This window comes from Drosophila persimilis, unplaced genomic scaffold, assembly GCF_003286085.1.
Source record: "Drosophila persimilis strain 14011-0111.01,24,50 unplaced genomic scaffold, DperRS2 tig00000880-arrow-arrow-pilon, whole genome shotgun sequence".
Classification (NCBI taxonomy): Eukaryota; Metazoa; Arthropoda; class Insecta; order Diptera; family Drosophilidae; genus Drosophila; species Drosophila persimilis.
The window spans coordinates 382,814-390,040 of record NW_020825366.1 but is presented as its reverse complement, the minus strand read 5'-3'; positions in this window follow the sequence as shown (position 1 = coordinate 390,040).

The following is a 7,227-nucleotide window of genomic DNA, read 5'->3' as shown; positions in this document are numbered from 1 at the left end:
GGGATGATCTCAATGCACTCTGGTTATTACTTCTGATTTTAACCATTGTCAGTGTTTTACAATTCCTTTTAGCATTGTATGTAAAACATAATAAGATAATTAAAAAGAGATATATGAGTAGGGCAAACAATTTAGATAGAGTTAAAAAAAAAAAAAAATTGGTCTCAACGACCCCTAGGAGCATAATAGAGCTCGAATACATGTACATGGGTACACTTCAGGTAGAATTCCCGCCTTTAATACATTGTTACAAAGACAAAATAAAATGTCTCGTAGAACAGCAGCAGCCATTAGGGCTACCCACGATAGGAATGAAAATTTCGAATATAGAGCTAAAGCAATCTTAGCCGCATTCCCCAATCCAATTAGCATATACGAGTTCGAATACTCATATATGAACGAATATAATTTACCTTTTTCACCACTAATTCATTGTGATGCCACACAAAAGGGTATCGTATTATCAACCATACCCGGCATCCTCGTAAACAGCCAAATAATAGAAAATGAAATTCTAGGAAGAATTGTGATTGCTAATGTTAGATTGTCTTCCAATCGGAATGGACAACATTAACAAACACATATGGACTGGCTTACGATCTGCGCTAAAGTTTGCACTCTAAGAGCAGAATTCGATAAGTCATACAAATGCTTAACGCAGAACAGACCTACACAAAATAGTACGGTCATTAAACATACAACTAATTTGGTAAACATATATAATGAGGTCAGAGAACTTTTTCTAGAGAACAGACAAAGACTTACTGATATACATTGGTTTCAAGCTACAGACGTCTTCAAACGTCTAAGGGAACGATTAGTATTCGTTAAAGAAAAATTCAATCTAGACATACACATCCCAAATCTTCTAAACACAGCTGCGACATATATACCAGCTGTAGAATCGGAATCAAGGCCAATAAGTCCCAGGCCCCCGAATGTAAAAAATATTATCATTATATCGGAAGACGATTCTCGATCAAATAGATCGAACCATCCGGTGAACGACGACAAACCGTCGACTAGTTCAGCAAACAGCGTGGTTGGGCAAGAACCAACCACAATGGCAGACGAAACAATTGCGCAACGGGCATATATCAACGATATTTCGCACGCCATTCCGGAATTTAATGGACAGAAACTCCATTTACAAAGATTCATTACGGCAGTCAAATTGGTCAATCTAACGAAAGGGCCATACGAAAATTTAGCTATAGAAGTAATTAAATCAAAAGTAATAGGAACCACATTGTATAAAATACAAGATGAAATCACCATTAGCGCAATAATAAAGAAATTGCAAGACACTATTGTCGGAGAGTCATCAGATGTTATAAAGGCTAAAATGGCAAAAGTATGCCAAAAAGGCAAAACAGCCGCCCAATTCACAACAGAGACATTCGCTTCTAGCTCTTGCTTAAGCCGGTTGTGTTTTTATACCCGATACTCAAAATGAGTATTGGGGTATATTAGATTTGTGGTAAAAGTGTATGTGTGTAACGTCCAGAAGGAATCGTTTCCGACCCCATAAAGTATATATATTCTTGATCAGCATCAATAGCCGAGTCGATTGAGCCATGTCTGTCTGTCCGTCTGTTCGTCTGTCCGTCCGTCCGTCTGTCCGTCTGTCCGTCCCCTTCAGCGCCTAATGCTCAAAGACTATAAGAGCTAGAGCAACGATCACAGACTTCTGTGATATGTCACTGCTACAAAAATATTTCAAAACTTTGCCCCGCCCACTTCCGCCCCCACAAAGGGCGAAAATCTGTGGCATCCACAATTTTAAAGATACGAGAAAACCAAAAACGCAGAATCGTAGAGAATGACGATATCTTTTAGACTGCGGAATCTGAATTGGATCGTATTATTATTATAGCCAGCATCAAGAAAACAATTTCATTTTTTCTCGCCCTGTCTCTCTCTAACACACACGTAGCATAGGCGGCTTTGCTTAGAGTAAAACATTAGCGCCTAGATCTCAGAGACTATAAAAGCTAGAGCAACCAAATTTGGTATCCACACTCCTAATATATCGGACCGAGACGAGTTTGTTTCAAAATTTCGCCACACCCCCTTCCGCCCCCGCAAAGGATGCAGATCTGGGGATATTCATAAATCTCAGAGACTATTAAGGCTAGAGTAACCAAATTTGGTATCCGCACTCCTGTTAGATCTCACTATAAAACGTATATCTCAAAATTTCGCCCCACCCCCTTCCGCCCACACAAAGGACGAAAATCTGTTGCATCCACAATATTGCAAAATCGAGTAAACTAAAAACGCAGAATCATAGACAATGACCATATCTATCCGGTTGCCGAATCTGGATCAGATCGGATCATTTTTGTAGCCAAAAGCAAGAAATCAATTTTTAGTGGCTACGCAGCGCCCGACGTCACGCTCAGACTGATTTTCTGTCTCTCTCGCACGCACTCTTTGTCGTGTCGTTTAATATTAGCGGCGTCTGCCGGAGGAGAGCCATACTGACTTAGTATCGGGTATAACTGTAGAGTTGCGGTGTCCGCAGCAACTCACAACGTTCCCCCTCGTTTTTTCTTGCTCCCGCATTCTCCGCCCTTTGCCTAAATATCATACAACATTGTTGTGACTTTGTTTTGATATATTTTCGCATCTCTTTAATTTGATTCTACTTTGTGTTAACCACCAGTGTTTTGTTAGTAAACAAGTGTTTAATATAAATTCAATATTGCAATCGTAACGCATCGGACTCGTGCAGGCAATTTGTTATTGTTTTTTTGCTCAATCTGCTTTTCGTTATCGCTTCTTCGGTGTGCACTGTTCTCGCGCATCAGCGTTTGCATCGCCCACACTCTCTCGTGAGCATAAGCGGGCTGCTCGCATTGTTGCTCTCACTCTCTCTGGATTGCTTATACTCTCCCTCTCTGTGGACTTTTCTATTGTGTCTCTGCTTTGGTGAGTTTACTGCTCGTTTTCTGCACTTCGTTGGATCATCTGCTTTGAATTATTGCTGCTGCAGCTGATTGTCTGGCTCGCTCTGCTGTCTGCTCTCCTACTTTACCTGCGATCTAACTCCGCTCTTTTATTATTCGTGCACAGTGATTCTACTGCTGTCAATAATGGCAATCGTTTGTAGTGCAAAGAAATGTGAATTCGGTGGTGTTATCATTGGTGATTCGTTTCTTAGCTGCTGGCTGTGCGACAATTTTGCCCACATAAAATGTGCTGGTGGTGGAAATTTTGGCCGGTTGAATGATCTAATCTCGAAACGCATGGGCCTGTCTTGGTCATGTCTGGCTTGTCGGGAGATTGAGGCCGAAATGCGCACATTTATGAGACAGACTCGAACTGGGTTTCTGGATGTCCGGAAACAATTTGTTGCTCTCAACGAGAATTTTCTTGCCCTTGAATCACAGTTTCTTGGGCTCAAACTCTTGAGCGAATCGCCTAGACGGAAAATTCCGCATAATGATACCAATCTCTTGCAATCTAATCCGGTTGGTAAGCCTGCCTCCCACCTTAATCCATCGGCAGCATTTCCGTGTAGTCATGCCACGCCGTTGTCTGTAAATCCGCCAACGGTGGCTCCGGAGTTCTTTACACCGAGCAATGTGGCCGTCACTTCTGACGCGGTGAGTGCTCCTAGTGCGGGTGTGCTGGTTGCTGACGACGTCTTGCCAACTCCTGCTCCAATTCCTGCTCCAATTCCTGTTCCAATTCCTGCTCCAATTCCTGCTCCAATTTCTGCTCCAATTCCTGCTACAACCATTGCTGCCAATTCCTCTGCCCTTGGACCGAGATCTCTTTTAGGAGTGGCTCCACCATCTCGATCTCGCTCGGGACTTCAACTTAGAGCAGTGGTCCCTCGGAAAGCAATATTTGTTTCTCGTCTTATTCCTGAGGCTACAACAGAGGATGTTAAACAACATCTCTCCTCTAAACTTAACACCTCGCCTGTTGATATAGTTGTGACTAAATTTACATTTAAACATAAGCGCAACATATCATCATTTAAAATTCTTCTCCCTGATTCTTTACTATCCAGTTCTCTAAAACCGTCAATATGGCCTGAGCATACAATTGTGCATGAGTTCCTTCTCAAAGATTCGAACTCGAATCCTAGAATAACTGAACATGCTCCAAAAAACTGATGTACTATTTTTCCATGCAATATCAGAACGTTCGCAGTTTGCTGGGAAAATTGCGTCAAATTCATACTAATAGCGCGTCCATTGATTTCGATGCCATCGCGTTTACCGAAACCTGGCTTAACTCCTCTGTCAATGATCATGAAATTTTCATTGATAGTTACACTATTTATAGAATGGACCGCCCATCTTTTGCAGGTGGGGTTCTGATTGCAGTTAAATCTGTTTTCTCATCTGAGTTATTCCCATTTAATAACATTCACGGAATTGAATTTGTTGCAGTCAAAGTTCGTGTTGGCTCCGCATTTTTCTATTTAACCTGCTCTTACATTCCTCCCAGGTCTGATGCTGAGCTTTACTTACACCACCTCTCAGCAATTAATATTGTTGTTTCTGCATTAGGGTGCCATGATCGAATTATTGTCATGGGGGACTTTAACCTCCCATTTCTTTCTTGGCTGCCTTGTGATGACGCTAACCTATTGTTTCCCAATTGCCATAATGACTTTATCAATGGGCTAACGGATAGTTCCCTTGTCCAAATTAATGCCGTTAAAAACATGAGGGACAGACTTCTTGACCTCGTTTTTGTTAACGATGGTTCTCTTGCTACGGTATCTAGAGCAAGTCCAATATCTCTCCCTGAAGATCCTTACCATCCAACTTTGTTGATATCACTGGAGTGTACACAATCTGGATGTGTTGACAGTTCCATGGCTCCTTGTCACATAAAGTGTTTTCGCAAAACAAACTTTATCGATTTAGATCTACATCTCTCGCGTGTTGATTGGTCGTTTCTTTATTCATTAGATATAACTGTTAACTCGTTTTATAGTTCTATTTACTCCGCCCTAAATACGTTTGTTCCAGATATCACTGTACCTGTATCGTCCAAGCCTCCTTGGTTCTCCAAGTATTTATCATACTTAAAAAATAATAAATCCCGGCTCTTTAAAAAGTACCAGAAGTCGGGCTCCACGTTGGCTTTAGCTCTATACTCCTCCGCTCGCTCTCTGTTCCTTGCCGTCAATAGTCAGTGTTATAATCATTACCTTTCACAATGTAGTAGAAACTTTCGTAGTGATCCTAAAAAATTCTATTCGTTCGTTAACTCTAAGCGCAAGTCAAACGTTTTTCCTCCGTCCCTTCATTACCAGAACAAAACAGAAGCTTCTACTGTTGGTATTGCAAATTTATTCGCTAACTTTTTCCAAACAACGTACTCGTCTCATATTTACAACGCATCCACTCCGTATCCGTACCAGCTACCTCAAGCTAACAGCATTTTTCTGCCCTTTTTCGAGGAAAGCGTTGTTCTGGAAGGTTTGTCATCTATGGACATATCGTTTTCTGCGGGTCCAGATAAGGTACCAAGTTGCATCTTAAAACACTGTGCCCAGTCCCTTTGCAAACCCTTGACCTTTCTCTTCAACCTCTCCTTGGAACAGTCTTGTCTCCCAGTAATTTGGAATGAGTCCTATATCATTCCGCTTCACAAAAAAGGTTCAAGATCAAACATTGAAAACTATCGTGGTATCGCAAAGCTTTCCGCCATCCCGAAGCTTCTTGAGTTCCTGGTCACCCGGCAACTGCAACATCTTTGTTGCAGCTTGATATCTCCGTCGCAACACGGTTTTTTTAGACATCGTTCAACATCGACTAACCTTCTTGAGTTTTCTAACCTAATCCACCGTGGTTTTCAAATTGGTTCGCAGACGGATGTAGTTTTTACTGACTTCAGCAAGGCATTCGATTCTGTGAACCATGCTCTGCTTATTCACAAGCTCTCTTTATTAGGGTTCCCAACGAATCTTCTAGATTGGATTTTGTCCTATCTCTCTAACCGCACTCAACGTGTTTTGTTTTCTAACGTGTTGTCAAATACTGTAAATGTTACTTCAGGTGTGCCACAGGGAAGTCATCTGGGCCCGCTTCTGTTCATTTTATTTGTGAATGACCTTCCTCAAGTTATAACATACTCTACTACACTAATGTATGCTGATGATGTCAAAATCTGTCTTTCTTACTCTGATTGGTATTTGCACACACGCCTTCAACTTGATCTAAGTGAACTACTATTGTGGTGTTCAACTAATCTTCTTTTTCTGAACCTTTCCAAATGCAAACTTATGACATTTTACCGTCGCGCTCCTCATTTTGTCCCATATGTTCTAGGAAATCATGTCCTTGAACGAATTTCGAGCTCAAATGACCTCGGAGTCCTTTTTGATCATAAGATGTGTTTTAACACCCATATAGCTGCAACTGTAAATAAAGCTAAGGGTGTTTTAGCGTTCATCAAGCGTTGGTCCAAGGAGTTTGACGACCCGTACGTTACAAAACAACTGTACATCTCGTTAGTACGTCCTATATTGGAGTATTGTTCTTGTGTGTGGAGCCCGCAGTATAAAGAACAGCAGGCTGTTATTGAATCCGTGCAAAAGCAATTTTTAATTTTTGCCCTTCGGAACTTTAACTGGGACTCAGGTAGAATCTTGCCACCCTACCGGTCTAGGCTAAATCTTATTGACCTGCCGTCGTTGCACCATCGCAGAAAATGCAATGGCGTAATGTTCGTGCACAAGCTCCTTCTTGGGACTGTTGACTCCCAAACTCTCTTGGGTCAGATTGACTTGGCCGTTCCATCTAGACCTACCCGTACTTTTAGGCCTATCCGTCTACCCATATGTAGATCTAATTATGCTGATCATGAACCTTTTAGGGTTTTATGCCATAATTATAACTCCCTCTGTCAAACCCTATCCCCTGAACTGTCTCTTAAACAAATTGCATGCAATATTTATAATCATTTAAATTTAGCTAACTTTTAACTTATCTTTTTCCGCCTTTAGTAACTAAGTACCATTATTAACAGATAATTGTTAATTAAATAAATAAATAAATAAAAAATAATTATAATAACAATAACAATAACCGTAATAACGGTGGAACCTATAACAACCAAAGATACAATAGCAATGGAAACACACGACAGAAAAATGTTCGTGTTACCCAGACAGCTTCGGGAAACTCCCAAGATCCTTTAGATACACTAAATTAAAAAATCCAGCGGTTCACACAATCAACCTCAATCTCAATA